We start from the raw sequence: 13,143 nt of genomic DNA on the forward strand, positions 1-13,143 counted from the left end.
CCTGGTTAAGTCCTGTCCCTTGTTGTCATTTCCAAAGAGCACTTATTTTAAACTTCTTAATGTCATCAAACGGCACGGCACTACTACGTTTCTTACTCTCCTCCTTCCTGTCTTTCTTCTTTCTTTTTTAATTTTTGCATCTACAGTTCTTTTTTCTTTCTTCCGCTTGTGGGGAAATTATTACGTCATTCACAAATTGGACAGCCTTGCTTGCAACGCACACGTGTTTGACTTTCTGTTATGGTATCCTCCCTCTACTAATTCATGCGACAACCACGTGACTGCCTAGCGCAAGTTGCCAACTCGAAGTAAAAGTTACTATAATTATTATACACTTCTTTGTAAAATTGGCTTTCCCGCTAGTTTAGTCGCTATAGCGCGCGACTTTGTTGCACGAGATCTTGGTTACGATCCTTGATGGGAAACCTTTGAAATTTGAATTTTTAAAAGTGTTCGTGTTCCACCTTGAACTGTACATTCAAGCAGTGCCGTGACGTGGGGATGGGCGAGTGGTGCGACCACTAGGATTACCACCCATCCGGGTTTGACCCGGACATTACGGGAAGTAAACAATTCGTCCGGAGTTAAACGCAAAGCACAAGGCATGTTTAAATACATTTCTAATCAAATGGTATGGTCTGAAAGCCGTAAGAGAGCATGAATTTTCCGAGAAACATAAAACAAAGGTACAGAGCGCGACAGAAAGTGTTATCTAATTTCTTTGTCCAGTAGAAAACCACTGAAGAAAATACGATGACTACAGCTGAAGTTGCCAAAGTATGTCATCATACTCAACACCATCACTCTTATCTCCCAATGGACTGTAACTTTAAATTTGCTCGGAAATGCTTCCCAGATTCAAAAATAGCTAGCAAATTGTCATGTGGTGAAACAAAATGCGAGAGTATAGTTTGTAATGTTTTAGCCCTTCATTCGGTGGAAATCGTTCATGAAAAATTTTGCAACTCCTATTTTTCAATATTTCAAGTGATGCATCTACCAGAAAGGATAAAAAAGCTTTTCCCTCTTTGTATACAATTTTATTCTAAGGATGGAATTTGTACCCGAGTTCTAGATCGGGGATTTGTACCCAAGTTCTTAGGCGCAACTGCAGATCGCCTAAGAACTATTTTTAAAAAGCAACAATTTGGATACCAGAAATGTAACTGCATACACAGCAGATAATGCAACTATTAATTATGGGAAACACCGATCGATTTACCAAAGCTTAAAGAAAGGCAATCCTAACTTCATCGCTACTAATTGCAACTGCCATGTTATACACAATAGCTGAACAAGCTGGCAAACTTTCTGATGTCATGGGCATTGAAACATTTCTTGTTAAAATATATAATGAATTCTCAATTTGAGCAAAAAATGTCGCTATGTTAAAGGAATTCTATTAAACGGCGTGACAAACATCTTGGCATTTGAAGGCGGCGCTCCAAGTTCCCTTTAAATGCTGCTAGCAAATGAGAGGACTGCGGTATTGCCAAATTTATTTTGTATACACTCACCCCCTGTCACCTGATCGCGCTGTAGTTCTTCTACCTAGCCAAACCATAGCCACACCCTTTTTCTGAGTCGGCAACGTCGCTTCAGAGCTTGCGTTTTATTCGCTTAGCTGAAATGCCAAGATGTTTGTTACAGGCTTTTTCAGGTTCAGGTTCGAGTTACAATGGGGAAAAAATTTTGCGTAATGTACCAACCAGGTGGCTTTCTCTTTATCCTGTTCTGATTTGTATGTTGAAAAAATGGCCCGTTGTTAAATCTTTTATTATTATTATTATTATTATTATTATTATTATTATTATTATTATTATTATTATTATTATTTAGTTTGGGAGAATAAGAATGTGATCTGCTAATTTGGACATTTGTTTCTAGCGGCTTTGAAAGTGATAATTCAGTAACTCCAGAAGAAGCATACCTGTATTTTTACCACAATGTTTTGGATATTTTCCGTAGCAGATTCCTATTACTTGAAGAAAGCAACTATTCTTCCCCTGAGTTGTTTGAAATTATGGAAGGTTTGTTAAATAAATTTAATCAAAGATTGCACAATGAATTTTATGGTATTAAAGTTAATCTGTGTTTCAGGGAGCTTCTACCTAAAGAAAAGAATAACTTGATGAATAAATTTAATAGGTTCTATCAAAGCGCTATCGACTACTTGCAGCAGTGGTTTGATTTCAGTGATGTAAATACTTTCTATTGCTTTAGCAGATTTAAGTTAACTTTGCTGAAGTGGTCACATCTTGAGGAAGCAGTGACTACATTAAATTTAACCAGACAGATAAATGTGGATGCGCTGTACTCTGAATTTGTTTCGGTTAAAAAAAAGTCTCGCTAATATCATCTACAAGGAGAAAGATAGTCCATGTGAAACGAAGTGGAATCTCTATTTTCAGAAATGTGGAAATGAAAATCTACCGAACTTGTACAAGTTGGCTCAATTTATATGTATTCTCGTTAGTAATGCTTTTATCTAACTGTCTTTTCTACTATGGGAAATATTTTCTCCGATAGTCGCAATCGTCTATATGTTAGTGTTGTGAAAACAGAGATACAGTGTAAAGTTAATTATTCTCAGAACTCAGACTATTTATGATTATTTAATGTTAAAGGGTTAAGAAAAACCCTTGCTTCTTGAAGCTGCGGAAAGTAACAGAAAGTATTCATTCAAGAATAAGCAAACTTAAATGGAAGTTAACTTTATAAGTACTAATATGAGCTTTGAGATCATATTTGAAGTTCCTTGGTGAGTATATTAGTAATGTTTCATACAATATGTTTGTCTAAGAAATTGAATTTCATACCACACAGGGGTAAAAATGCGGGGGAACGCGGAGTTCGCCATCCCCTCACTTCCAGAAAATATCTGTGGCGTTCCCCCACTTTCTAAAAAAAATTACAATGGGCAAAGATAGGCACTGGGGATGGCGTGACGTCATGCGTCACCTACCTTTTCAGATCCACTTTTACCGCTGGTACCACGTATGTTTAATTTCGATAAACTGGAGTCACAAAGTAAATGAGAACATTTTTTTACTTTCAAAAAGAGCAAATCTGAGGTCGTATGCTAAAAGGGAAAACTTTTCAAGAAAGAAACAGTTGTTCTCTTGAGAAAAAGCACTTTTGACTTTTCCCCTTTTGCAATGCAACTCCAGGATTGCTCTCTTTTAAAAGTGCAATTTCTCACTTATTCTCTTTTACATTGTTACTCTAATAAATAAAAACATATTTTTAATATTGAGAGTCTACACTTACATGTGGGTGTGTACACTGGCGCAAATCCCGGGGGGGACGAGGGGGACATGTCCCCCCCAATCTTGGACCTGGGGGGGACTGTCCCCCCCAATAATCTGATTTAAAAAGTGCTTTTTCGGATAAGGTCATGATTTGTGTCCGACTGCCCCAAAGGAATGTAAGATGAAATTGATTTCTCTTGGCTTTTCCATTTTTTTTTTTTTTTTTTTTTTTTTAAGAATCGTATTCTGTAGTATTTCAAACTGAACTTCGTGCTGTAGTGAGTTTAGTAGTCTTATCAATATGTATTAATTCCACTTCCGCTATTTGGGCACAAATTGCAATAAATGCCAGAGGAGGATATACCCCTCTCCTCATGCTGGAAAGTTGTCTCAGCTGTAGGTACGGGCACAAATTCCGGAGAAATGGGGAGACATGTCCCCCCCCAACATTGGAACTGGAGGCTCTCCCAATAATCCGATTTGAAAAGTGCTTTTTGCAGATAACTGTGATGAGTTGTGTCCGACTGCCACAAAGGAAAGTGAGATGAAATTTGTTTCTCTTGGCTTTTCCATTTTTAATGAAAATGAAGGCGTGCGACTGTGCGTGACGTAACCTGATATGAAATCTTATCTCCTCCTCTCCCCTAGGCCCTAGCGCACGAAGAGTATATAGACCATCCAATGTCAGTAGAACCCATCTTTTCAGTAAATGCGCATTTAATCTATTTGTAGTATCAGCCTAGGCATCTACTCATGCTTCGTAAGCTAACTAACTCTATAGCCTATGGAACCCGGAGGTTCAATGCCGCGTTCACCAAAGCTCTCCACTGACTTCTATTCTTAGCCAACTGGATCCAGTTTCTACTTTGTATTCCTATCTCTGCGAGATCCATCTTAATATTGTCTTCCCATCTGCGCCTAGGTCTTCTTAATAGTCGTTTTCCGATTGGTCTTACCGCTAACACTTTGAAAGCGTTCCTACTTTCTTCCATCCTGGCTACATGTCCTGCCCACCTAAGCCTCCTAGACTTGATGACCTTAACAATGTTTGGTAAGCCGTATAATTTACGTAGTTCGTCGTTATGAAGTTTCCCCCATTCCTCATTCCCGTTCCTCTTGGTCCGAATATTTCTCTCGGGATCTTGTTCTCAAATACTTCAGTCTATACTCTGCACTCAGTAAGCGACCATGTTTCGAAACCATATAGAACAACAGGTATGATTATCGTTTTATACACTTTAAGCTTCAAATCCCTCGACAGAATTACGACGACAAGAGGTTTTGAACTGAATAATAACACGAATTCCCTGCTTTTAGTCGACATTTAATTTCTTCGTGAATATGATTTTCGTCTGTTAATATTGATCCTAGATGTTTGAAAGTATCCACTTTATCAAAAGTATTATTTAATATTTTAACATACATAATTTGCCGTATTACGATCCCGACGCACTTCCATGTATTTAGTTTTCTCTGCATTTACTTCCAAACCCATGTCCATGCAAGCGCGTCTAGTAAGACCTCTGCATTTCTTTCTATTTTTCTCATATCATCCCCTACTAAATTTACATAATCAGCGTACGCATAACCTGGTGAACACCGTTCAGCTCTAGGCCCTGGTTGCTATCTTTGATTTTCCTTATAGCGCATTCCAGGACAAAGTTGAATAATAATGGCGATAACGCATCTTCTTGTTTCAGGCCATTCTTAACGTGAAAGCTCGTGGCCAAAAATTTTCCTACCCGGACTTTACTTTGGGATTCATTTAAACATGCCTTAATTGATCTAATTACCTTTTTCGGTATTCCAAATTATGTAAGAACGTTTCTTTCCTAACCGAGTTATAAGCCTTTCTAAAATCAATAAATAGTTGATGTACCGGACTACTGTATTCCCGCTTGTTTTCGAGTATTTGGCGAATGGTAAATATTTGGTCGATAGTTGATCGATTTCGTCTAAATCCACACTGATAATCTCCAAAAATTTCATCTGCGTATGGGGTCAATCTTGCTAATAGAATGTTTGGAAGGATTTTATAGGATGACAACAGAAGAGAGATGCCTCGATAATTATTACAATCAGTTTTGTCGCCTTTCGTGTGGATTGGAACAATGATTGATTATTCCCACTCTTGTGGCAATTCTTCCTTGTTGTAGATAAGGAGAATGAGTTTGTGTATCTTGTTCCTCAATTTTTTGCCTCCAGCTAAAATTAACTCAGCCGGAATTTCGTTTACACCCGAGATTTGTGTTTCTTTAATTTCTTTATAGCGATTTTTACTTCTATTCGATTGGGTTCTGGAATATATGGTTCTGCGGTGTATATCTTCCTTTCTCCACGCACATTAGTTTTTTGCTGCGTGTTAAGCAAATTGTCAAAGAAATCTTTCCATGTATTTAAAATGCTAACTGTATCAGTGAGAACTGTTCCATCAGCTATCTTTCATGTATAAGAACAAGGTTGATACCCTTTTTAAAATTCGTTGACCCCTTTATACATGTCCCGAATGTTTTTATTTTTACTATTATCTTCAAGTTCCTAAATTTTAGCTTTCAAAATATCGCGTTTCTTTGTTCTAAAAGTTTTGGAAGTTCCTCGCCTGATGTCTACGAAATTTTGTGTAGTTATTTCATTCGGATTTTGTAGCCAATGTAATTTTGCCTGTTTTCTCTTCTCTGCTAGTTCGAACCATGGTTTGTTCCTACGTATTTCCGCGTGTCCCAATTTTTCTTTTGAGAGAGGATGTTCCGTAAGCAAAGAAAATAATTCAATTGCTGGAATATTTTTCTCTATAATCTTAAGGTTACATCTGTTAAGTAAAGAGTATGACATGCGTTAGATTTCTGAAACGATTCCTGTAATGTTATTGAGATTATAATCATTTTGCTCAAAGAGTATTGTTGCGTCATACATAATTGATATTCTTTCTTCATAGTTTTGGGGAAGTCGTCATTTATATTATTATATTACTATAAAACAATTTTAACGTGGATCTTTGTGGATGCCTAATTAGAAACATACCAATTATAAATATGCATGTATTCAGATTTCAGAATGTTTTCACGGTAGTGATTTGTAATACTGATAAGTACTACTACTTCATCTACATCACCTAATATATAATATACTCTCCAACAGTTGATCAGATTCATCTACCGTAATATGAGTTTCATCTCCCTTATCTAGAATAAGCCTCAAATCTGCCCACCTTCCAATGTTGAAGACAACTAATGGCGTATTTAGGATTTTCTTTCGAGGGCTATGCCCAACACAAGGAAGGAAGTGGGCAATTGCCCACCTGAGTTTCAGAATTAAATATATTTTAATTTATGCATAAATTGAAGTTATAATGGCAAGAATTACAGATCGATAAATCCTATATGATATGATACAAAAATTTAGAAGTGAATCTAACCCTTTATTCTATTCATACAAGAAAAAGAAAGCATCCTCTTGGCCGTCCTAATTTCCCGGGCTAATTATCCCCCCGTTTTGATTTTCTTTAATTCAAACATTTCCTTCTTTTAAAAATAACTAAACGATATAATTGTTCCTTTGTTATAATAACTAAAGTCCTGTCATGTTGATATTCGCGCATGTTGGTGTGGAACGCTTATCAACTCCTTAGTTTAGGTGTTACTGATGACGGCCAACTTGAATCACAACTGACAACGGTCGATAAAATATGATAGGCGAAATGAAAGTAGTAACGTCAAGAAAAAGAAACAGAAAAATAGAAAGGATGACAGAAAGAACAATTAAGGACGCAGTTCTTACATGGAATGAAATTTGACAAATACAGTATTATTTCTGAACAAAAAGCATAAGAAAATGGAAAGTCAATGACATTCTTAGAAATGGTAAGAAGGATTATTGTTGTACGTGGAATGCGTAAAACTAACAAATTATTTCGAGGGGAGAATGAGCCCGATAGCCTCCTAAATACGTCACTGAAGACAATTCTGCTCCCCTGATCCTTCACAGCATTGTTTTTCAACTTCATAAATATTTTGAACATCGCTTTTATATATATATGGGAACGTCTTACCCGTCCCCCGCAATGTTGAAGACAGATTTGCGCCTATGGGTGTGTAGAAGGGATGCATTAGGCCTATGACTAGTTTTGCATGTCTATCTTTTAACTTAACTTCAATTCTCGATATGTCCGGGATTTCTCCAGGTAAAAGGTGGCAACCCTACGTGTTGCTTGGGCTTTCTCGGGACTTTCCCGTTTCCTCCATATTTCTTCATTCCACCATTTCATGAATTCCTCATCATTACCGTCTCCCTTAGCCGCGGTGCATAATCGTGGGACGTTAAACTAGATATTTCATTTCAAAACATATTAGTGGGTTCTTCTTCGAAAACTATAGAGAAATGTAGTACTGAACATCAGCAATTCCGTACACCATAGATGCCGATTACAGGGGTACGGCCTTGGCTCCGAGGCTCAAGCATCCGTTGAAAATTTTTGGTGTGCTCATAAAATTAATATCCAAGTAACATTTTCATGACATTGACAAAAACTTAGTGCATATGACCTCAAGTTTGATTTCATGAGCAGATGATTATACATGGAAAAATTGTTTATCAATGTAACTTTTAGCCTCCTTAGGTATACAGATCATCGATGATTGAGCGACATAACATTATACAACAATAAATAAATAATTCATATCCACAAGTGAGAGTGATTTTGTACAGCTATTTCCAATAACTTTGAGTTTGATGCCGTTATTTTGTATTTCTAATATATACTAGGTAAAAAAATATTTATATAAATTGAAAAATGAAATTTTCGAGTTTTACGTCCCAAGCTTATGCCGGTTAGGCTAAAGGAGACGGTGACTATGAGAAATGAATGAAATGGTAGAATCAAGAAAGTGGGAAGAAACGAGAGAACCCCGAGAAAACCCACGAGCACGGTGTTTGTCCACCACAAAGTCCACACGGTGCGAGCTTGGATCGAGCCAGGGACCCCAAGCACCGGAGGTGAATGCTCTACCACTGAGCCACCGCGCCCCCTTATATAAATTGAGTTATAGGTCTACAGTCATTTTCAGTTTTCACTCAAATTATTCTAAAATATTAAGAGGTTTGATTATAATCATTATTATTTTAATTTTCTTTCTCTCTTTTTTTTGTCAAATATTGCTAAACACATCATCATCATCATCATCGTAGCTAGTTTGCTATTATCGGCAGGTCACTTGTTGTAACTAAGGTGCTCCGATATACGCTTGTCCTCAGCTAGTCTCTTCGTCTTGACGTAGAAATTTTCTGTTTTAACGCCTTCCTTCAACTACAGTCTCCTTCACCTCCTTCCTCTCTTTCCTTCCACCATACTTTAGTACGCCCTCATAATTGAGTTCGTTCCTCCTCAGCCAATGTCCCAACCGGTTTCTCTTTCTCTTCTTAATTACATTTAATTTTTTTCTTTTCTCCCCTACTGCTACTATTTCTAACAACTTCTCATTCGTTTTCCGTACAATTGAGCTAATTCTCTCCTTATTTTTCCATGCCTACTTTTCGAAAGCCTCCAATTTTTCTCATCGTTTTTGCGTAATATCCATGTTTCTGCCCCATAGAATAAATACATATTATAATTAGTAAAACAAAATCTCAATATTTAATTGGAAGTTTGTTCAATACAAAGATTAAGTAATCGTGGTTGAAAAGAAAAAAAAAATCGGACGCCTTCAGAGTGTAAAAGTAATTTTGAAATTCATGATATTTCAGTAATCTGTGCCGTCTTGATTTTCTTTTACGCGTCTCAGGGGTAGCCTCCCCAGTTTGGGAACCAGTGGAGTATTGGATCTGTTAAAAATATATAAAAAGACTACAAAACATTGTGATTTCTAAGTAGTGAAGCGTGGGCACCCGTTGCAAAAAATAAAGATCACCGCCTATGTTGTACACTATCATCATACTTACACAAAGGTAAACAATTATATTTAGAAACATACATTGTGTTTCCGTTACGATTGGCATGTTGTAGAATTTATTATCCCTTATATCCAGGGTAAAATTTACCTATGGAAAGCATAAGATTTCTAAAAAGCAAAACTTCCAAGACTCTTGTAGGCAAGACCAAGACCAAGACCAAGACTGGGTGTGCAAGCTCAAGCCCAAGACCAAGACTGGGTATGCAAGACCAAGACCAAGACCAAAACCACCCGTGTCTTGGTCTTGGTCTTGCATTTGCTCATCACTACCATTTCATTAATATCTCATCGTCACTGTTTCCTTTACCCTAACTGGCATAACCGTGGACGTAAAACTTAAAGATTTCATTTCATTTCATTTCAAAAGTGAAGATTTATAACATAATTATTGAAACGAGAATGTGGGAGGAAACCGTCCCACGAAAAGCTACGGACGAAATGTTGTCCATATTAAGATGGTTGTGGATCAAACATAAATTTCACATGACCTAGAATCGAATCAAGGATCCCCCGCACCAAAGGTGAAAGCCCTATCACTGAGCCATCACTCCCGTGAAACAGTGACTCTCTTAATACTTGCCTTGCAGTTGATGGTAATTGTCATATAGCAATGTTTCGCTGTGGCTGAGTTGGCAATTGTGATAGATATGCGTGAATAGTGAAGGCCACTTTTAGCAGATCGGAGAAAAAGAGAAGAGAAAGAAATGGATGCTGAATGAAATATCAAGTGGATACTGACACTTACAAGAAAGGTCCTTCGCCATCCATGTCTTGCTAGAGTGTTTCTGTTTGAGTATTGTAATGATGACTGTGATATTTTTAGCAAAGAAAATGGTGTTTCCTAGTCAAGAAAACGTACTCCTCTAGTTCGCCGAAACAAGGTAAGAACCAACGTTAATTTTGTAATTTTCTTAGTATAAAAAATGCTTCATAAAATACTCAATAAATTTTATTGGCATGTTCTTAATTCTATTTTTAGAGAGAAGAATGCTTCAATGGCACTTTAACTACAGAAGCTTACTGTGAAAATTAAGTCTGTTAGGCTCTTGTGCCACCTTGATTTCTTCGCCCGTTAATTTAGGCCTAAATATATATAAATTAATATATATAAATTAATATAAAATATATAAATGTTCGAAAATGACGATATTAGTGTCTAATCAATTGCTTTTGAGGTCGCTGAGACGAACAGTGATACTTCCGACGTCGCAAAACGAAACATATTTTTCCCGTGCGAAGAACGGGCAATCTACTAGTAATTTTATATTAACAAATCGAATTTAATTTAATGGTGTTACAATACAGATTCACTTGTTAAACATGAAATCCATTTAGATAGAATTTAAGAAGAAACACGTAAAATTAAACCCCTAAATAAAGTCCCTATATGGGAGAGAGAAATATTTCCTAATATCAATAAATGGACTGAAGGTCAGATGGTGCTGGTACTTGCCAACCTTAAAACAGAAAAGTACTATCAGCACAGTGTTGACACACTTGGTACAATTCAGACCTTTTTGGCATTCATCGGCCCGTTGGTACCACGCTGGCATTTTCAGCCCCTTTTGTGAAAAAGTTGGTACAATTCTACCCAGTTCAGCACCATTTAACATTGTCATATATTTTAACACCAATACTTGTCACATTTTCAAAAGTGTCAGTAAGAGTTTTCCTACATCTCACGTTACTCATACTGTGTGTTGGACTCTTAAAATATAGTGTTGAATATTCATTTCTGCAACGTTGCACCGCATAACGCTACGAACTTTGCGTAGAAAATTTGTAATTCGAAGTATACCGGGAAACAAATGACGCTAGATGGGCTCATCCGCGCCGCGCATGAAGGAGGCGAGAAAGGAGCAGTGTGGTAGAAATTTTAGTCGTCCTATTTGGATTTTTTTAAAATTAATTTTTAAAAAGAGCACTTTCTTGATTTGAACTCTTGGAAAAGGGAGGAGTTTTATAGAACTTTACCTATTTTAGTTTAATGTTATACAGCCATGTATTTCACTTAGGGGTAAAAGTGGATCTGAAAAGGTAGGGGGACGGATGACGTCATGCAATCTTTCGTAACTATCTTTGCCCATTGTAATTTTTTAGAAGTGGGTGACGCCACATATATATTTTGTGGAAGTGGGGAGACGGCGTCCCCCGCATTCCCCCACTTTTACACGCAATAGTATAAAATAATGAATTCAGCCCTTTTTGTTTCGATTTGGTACTATTTTTCAGCCCACTCCAGAACTAGGTCTGTGGCAACACTGAATGAGCACCAGTTATGACTAAATGGTTCAAGGGGCAGGCGCTCTCCAATTGCATCCTCCGCCTCTCGACTACCCTCCCCCTGACCAGATCCGCAGCCAGGATTATTTCATTGGGGGCCTACTAAAAATTATTTTCATGTTATAATTATTGTAATTTTATAGATTGTACTAGCTTCGTTATTCTACAGATTACCTAAGATCGTAGTTGGTTTAGGAGTGCTCATATCGATTTATTATTATTATTATTATTATTATTATTATTATTATTATTATTATTATTATTATTATTATTATTATTATTATTATTATTATTATTATTTTGCTGAATCCGTAATATGGTCAAGAAATGGAGAGTTAGCATTATATAGACTTTAATGAGAACCTTCATTTTTATGTCAAAAACACAATAACTTAATTCACCCAAGTGTTAATATTTTAATTCATACTGTAGCAAAGTTTATTGTTCCACTTTTTAAACGTTGTAAACGGCAAGGTACTTTTCTTTCGCCGTTTCAATGTATAACTAGGCGAAGTAGCAAAAGATCATTTTTGAGCCAATACTATGAAATAATTATGTAGATGTATTATTCATGAATTACTTATTAGAACTTCAAACCGAGAACAGAAAAGGACTAAAGTTACCTATTTTTGATTATTATGTAATTTCCAGAAAGTAAACTGAGGTCTTACATTTCGAAAGACCATCGAGGCCCATTATTTTCACTATGTTATAAACTGTCAAGTTCACATGGTTTCTTTCTAGTCAATTCTATAGTCCGTTCAAGTGATATACTCTTTAATCCATAATGCATTGGTAAGTGTTATTGAGAACCAAAGAGGAATCTAAAGGAAAACGTCGTATTTTCAAGGGGAAAAATCACAACTATATGCGATATCAAAAAAGAACCCTTTTCTTTGCTTATAAAGAAAAGGCTATGGTATGCTATCTTTGTCGTAAAAATAATACATCACTTCGCTAGTAAATTATGATCATATCTAGATGCATAATTCATTAATTAAAATTGTTTCTAATATACACTATTGTCTCGTTTGACATTGTATTATTTGAACACCTAAAAAAACAGAGTTCATGGTTGATTATAGTGTGATACCATCCCACTAATCACACACTTAAAGAATGTGTGAAGGCATACACCAAAAACATTTTAGAAAAAGATGCATGTATGCTTGGCTCAACTGTGAACTTCTATCTTTTGTGTTGTGGGCACTTAATGAAGTAGGGCTAAGATATTTTATTTCAAACCTTTTTTAATTGAATATACGCAAATTTATCTAACACACTATTATGAAGAATCGGAAACAAGCATTTATTTTTAAGCATGCAATGCTTATTGATGGGTATTTATGTATATTTGATTTAGAAAACACTTGAAGTGATCATGAGTTTTATTTTACTTGCCACAAACATTTTAGGTTGTAATCGTCGAGAGAATCTTCGAAATTTGTCGACAAAGATCTCAAGTGCACGAGTATTGTTTTCCGAATGCCACTAGAACAAGGTTAGATTTTCTATCATGAAACTTAGTTTCTGTGTAAGAACCCTTTTAAGCCAAGAAAATGTGTTCTTACATGTTGCTGTTGAAGCACCGATTGTTACAGCTTCTGCATATAATTTGTACACATTGGAAAAAGCACTTTTATTCAGATACAACATGTCTAATG

At 36.3% G+C, this 13,143-nt stretch overlaps 2 protein-coding genes across 5 annotated transcripts in view; one reads left to right on the forward strand and one right to left on the reverse strand.

Annotated features, from left to right (window-relative positions):
- Positions 1 to 223, reverse strand: part of LOC145668569 (cytochrome P450 6k1-like) — a 92,073-nt gene extending 91,850 nt beyond the window's left edge. The window contains exon 1 of one of the 2 annotated variants that reach the window (XM_081736567.1): positions 2 to 223. The gene's annotated coding sequence lies outside the window, so the exon portion shown is untranslated. The remainder of the gene's footprint in view (position 1) is intronic. The other variant, XM_081736564.1, reaches the window with a different exon arrangement.
- The window catches only part of LOC145668568 (cytochrome P450 6k1-like), a 94,411-nt gene that overhangs the window by 59,217 nt on the left and 22,051 nt on the right, over positions 1 to 13,143 (forward strand). The window contains exon 1 of one of the 3 annotated variants that reach the window (XM_081736562.1): positions 9,864 to 10,077. The exons of 1 other annotated variant lie outside the window; for it this stretch is intronic. The gene's annotated coding sequence lies outside the window, so the exon portion shown is untranslated. Of the gene's footprint in view, positions 1 to 9,863; positions 10,078 to 13,143 lie in introns of those variants that run through there. One more of the 3 variants, XM_081736560.1, reaches the window with a different exon arrangement.

This window comes from Thermobia domestica, chromosome 13 (assembly GCF_964235325.1).
Source record: "Thermobia domestica chromosome 13, izTheDome1.hap1.1, whole genome shotgun sequence".
NCBI classification, from domain to species: Eukaryota; Metazoa; Arthropoda; class Insecta; order Zygentoma; family Lepismatidae; genus Thermobia; species Thermobia domestica.